Here is a 4388-nt window from a genome sequence, read left to right as displayed (position 1 = left end):
CCTATAGCTCAACCGGCTAAGGCGCCAGCCACGTACACCTAGGGTGGCGGGTTCGAATCCCCAGCCCAGACCCGCCGAACAACAATGACGGCTGCAGCCAAAAAATGGCCGGGCGTTGTGGCGGGCGCCTGTGGTCCCAGCTACTTGGGGAGGCGGAGGCAGGAGACTCGCTTGAGCCCAGGAGTTGGAGGTTGCTGTGAGCTATAATGCCACGGCACTCTACCCAGGATGACAGCTTGAGGCACTGTCTCAAAAAAAAAAAAAATTTGACATTTTTCCCTTTCTCTACTTCCAAAGTACTAGTTAGTGTACATTTTCTCCCTTCTTTTTTTTCTTTAAATGTATTTTGGATTAGTGTACCCCAAGAAAAAGTCTTTTCTTACCCCAAGATAGGGTCTTGTTCCTCTATTGTTAGCGTACCTTTTGACATTGGTGTGTGGATTTTTTTTTTCCTGAGACAGAGTCTCATTATGTCACCCTTGGTAGAGTGCTATGTCATCAGAGCCCACAGCAACCTCCAACTCTTGCGCTTAAGCAATTCTCTTGCCTCAGCCTTGCAAGAAGGTGGGACTACAGGTGCTCGCCGTAACACCTGGCTATTTTTTTTTGTTGCAGTTGTTGTTGTTTAGTAGGCCTGGGCTGGGTTCAAACCTGCCAGCCTTGGTGCATGTGGCCGGCATCGTAACCACCGTGCTACAGGCGCTGAGCCTGGTATGTGGATTTCTTTCATGGCTCTTGAGGTAGATGATGTATTGATGTATTGGCTATTTATTTATCTTTAAAAGTCCAGCACATTTCACAAATGATTGAGCCCTTCCAGTTATCTTATCTTTTGTCCCCTTAGATACAAAGAAGTGCTATTTTTTTGTCTTTAATATTTACTATTATGTAAAGTATAATGCAAGTGGATGCCATTATCTTACTCGTTTTTGTGGGGGGCACTCTTACATGAAATCATCAAGGAACTATTATAGATGAGTATATCCCCCTTTCCCTTCTACCTTTTCCTAAGTTAAAGTATGGTAACAGATAGGTTTCTGGGGTGATATAGCATAGGTATGTACCTTCCCAGAAAAATAATTTATTATTATTATTTTTTTCATATCAGAAAGGTAAAGAGCTGATGCCATAACATGGTTTGAGAGAGGCACATGTAACACATGAGTGTGAAAACAATTACTAGGTTTATAAACTACAAAAGGATCTCTAAAAAAAAGTAATTTTGTCTCAGTTAACAGTATTTGTTTTTTTGTTTTTTGGGGTTTTTTTTGAGACAGAGCCTCAAGCTGTCTCCCTGGGTAGAGTGCCGTGGCATCACAGCTAACAGCAACCTCCAACTCCTGGGCCCAAGCGAGTCTCCTGCCTCAGCCTCCCAAGTAACTGGGACCACAGGTGCCCGGCACAACGCCTGGCTATTTTTTTTTTTGGTTGCAGCCGTCATTGTTGTTTTTTGGTGGGCCCAGGTTGGATTCGAACCCGCCACCTTGGGTATATGTGGCTGGCACCTTAGCCACATGAGCCACCAGTGCCGAGCCAACAGTATTTGTTTTAATACTTTCTTTTCTTGCTTTGTCTTTCTGTTTTTGTTATTTCTTTTTACTCATTTAGGAAACATTTATTATCTATTTATTGTGTTTCAGACTTGTGTTATGCCCTGTTTAAGACATCATTCCGATCGTGGTTCTTGGGTTTCTCATAGATTGGTATTTTCCTTTTGTAGTGTTTTAGATGTAATTCTTAAGTCTTTGATTCCTTTTAGTGGCTGACTACTGAATTGCTATTGAATGCTTGAAAACTTTTTATTTCAGAATTTTTTTTTTTTTTGAGGCAGAGTCTCATTGTATTGCCCTCGGTAGAGTGCCATGGCATCACAGCTCACAGCAACCTCAAACTCTTGGGCTTAAGTGATTCTCTTGCCTCAGCCTCCCCAGTAGCTCATACTACAGGCGCCCATCACAACGCCCGGCTATTTTCGTTGTTGTTGCAGTTGTCATTGTTGCTTTAGCTGGAGTGGGCTGGGTTCGAACCTGCCAGCCTCAGTGTATGTGGTTGGCACCCTACCCACCAAGCTATGGGCGCTGCCAATTTCAGAAATTAAAGCCTTAGCTTTTAGAAGGGCCAAGTGTTAAGTTTCAGAACACTTTTTTAGAGACAGAGTCTCACTTTATTGCCCTCGGTAGAGTGCTGTGGCATCACAGCTCATAGCAACCTCAAATTCCTGGGCTTAGGTGATTCTCTTGCCTCAGCCTCCCGAGTAGCTGGGACTACAGGTGCCCACCAGAATGCCTGGCTATTTTTGTTTGTTTTTGGTTGCTGTTGCAGTTTGGCCAGGGCCAGGTTCGAACCCACCACCCTGGGTATATGGGGCTGGCGCCCTACCCACTGAGGCACAGGTGTCACCCTCAGTCAAATTTTTAAATAGCTTCTGCTGATTCTACTATGCCTCATAGGACCTCAAGGCACATTTCAATCTAATAATAACAGTAAGTAATAATAGTAGATGCTTATACAGTCGCATGCTGCACAACATTTCAATTAACCATGGTCCTATAAAATTATAATGCCATACTATACTTTTTCTGTGTTTAGATACATAAATATTTATCATGGTACTACAATTGCTTACAATATTTACCATAATAACATGCTGTATAGGTTATAGGTTAGGAGGAAATAGCCCATACCATGTAACCTAGGAGTATAGTAGGGTATACCTTCAAGGTTTGCGTAAGTATATGCTATGATGTTCCTACGATGACAAAATCATTAATGACACATTTATTAGAAAGTATTTTCATCGTTAAGTGATGCATTCAAATATAGATTTGAATGCTTATGCTGTACTGGCTTCTGTTCTAGGTGCTTTACATATGTTAACTTATTTAGTCTTTACAACTCAGGGAGCTAGGTACTTTCATTCCTATTTCACAGAGAAAACTGAGAGATTGAGTAAGTTGCTTAGCGGCTCACAGCAAGTTGGGTTTGAGGAGGCATTCTGGTTCCAGGTCGGCACTCTCATAACAGGACCACTCTGCCATTTGACTACTATATTACTAACATAAAAGACCAGAGGCAGAGTGGCCCTGTGGCTCAAGGAGTAGGGCACCAGCCCCATATACCGGAGGTGACGGGTTCAAACCCAGCCCTGGCCAAAAATTGCAAAAAAAAAAAAAAGAAGACTAGAGGTATCTCATCTCTAAACTGGAAGGAGATTTACAAGTGTCTATGTAGTAGTAAACTGGGTGAAAAAAGGTATTACATTTTCTTTTATATCAAAGGTATATGATTAAGGTAAGCAAAGCAGAATATAAAATATTAGGAAAGATAATAAATGTTGAATTTGCATAAAACTTCAAAATCTTTTCAGGGTTTCTAATGAGAAAATTGTGCTTGCTTCCATGAACACATGCTTTTATTTGTTTTGTTTTTCCCAGGTATAAAAAGTTAGGAGAATATAAGCTTTTAAATATCAGGTTTATCCATGAAATAGCATACAGTTCTTTTTTTTTTTTTTTTTGAGACAGAGCCTCAAGCTGTCCCTGGGTAGAGTGCCATGGCATCACCGCTCACAGCAACCTCCAACTCCTGGGCTCAAGTGAGTCTCCTGCCTCAGCCTCCCAAGCAGCTGGGACCACAGGCGCCTGCCACAACGCCTGGCTGTTTTTTTGGTTTCAGCCATCGTTGTTTGGCGGGCCCAGGCTGGATTCAAACCTGCCACCCTAGGTGTATGTGGCTGGTGCCTTAGCCACTTGAGCCACAGGCACCAAGCCGAGCATACAGTTCTTGATCTAGACTTTTTTTTTTTTTTTTTTGAGACAGACTCTCAAGCTGTTGCTCTAGGTAGAGTACTATGGTGTCATAGCTCACAGCAAACTCCAACTCTTGCCCTCAAGCAATCCTCCTGCCTCAGTTTTTCTATTTTTAGTAGAGCTAGGGTCTTGGTTTTGCTCAGGCTGGTCTTGAACTCGTGAGCTCAAGCAGTCCACCTGCCTCATCCTCCCAGAGTGCTAGGATTACAGACATTAGCCACCGTGCCTGGCCCTGATCTAGACTTTTAAATGATGGTTTCTTAGGAAGAGTCCTCTTTAAATTTTTTTATGTATGTGTAGTAGATAATAAACCATTTTTGTTTTCTAAGCATTCAGTAATTTACAACAGTTAAAATTATTTTTAAAGAATCCAAAAGCCGGCTCGGCGCCTGTGGCTCAAGCTGCTAAGGCGCCAGCCACATACACCTAAGGTGGCGGGTTTGAATCCCCAGCCCGGACCCGCCAAACAACAATGATGGCTGCAACCAAAAAAATGGCCAGGCATTGTGGCGGGCCCCTATAGTCCCAGCTACTTGGGAGGCTGAGGCAGGAGACTCGCTTGAGCCCAGGAGTTGGAGG

At 43.0% G+C, this 4388-nt stretch overlaps 1 protein-coding gene and 1 non-coding gene across 3 annotated transcripts in view; one reads left to right on the top strand and one right to left on the bottom strand.

Annotated features, from left to right (window-relative positions):
* Nucleotides 1-4388, top strand: part of GKAP1 (G kinase anchoring protein 1) — an 89974-nt gene that overhangs the window by 5614 nt on the left and 79972 nt on the right. The window lies entirely within an intron of this gene.
* LOC111722877 lies at nt 1103-1204 on the bottom strand. Its single transcript, XR_002771523.1, has one exon. It is a non-coding gene; the product is annotated as a small nucleolar RNA U13 (small nucleolar RNA).

Source organism: Otolemur garnettii, unplaced genomic scaffold, assembly GCF_000181295.1.
Source record: "Otolemur garnettii isolate 467f Iridium unplaced genomic scaffold, OtoGar3 scaffold00006, whole genome shotgun sequence".
Taxonomy (NCBI): Eukaryota; Metazoa; Chordata; class Mammalia; order Primates; family Galagidae; genus Otolemur; species Otolemur garnettii.
The sequence above is the reverse complement of the archived record's forward strand: the minus strand, read 5'-3'. Positions and strand labels throughout refer to the sequence as shown.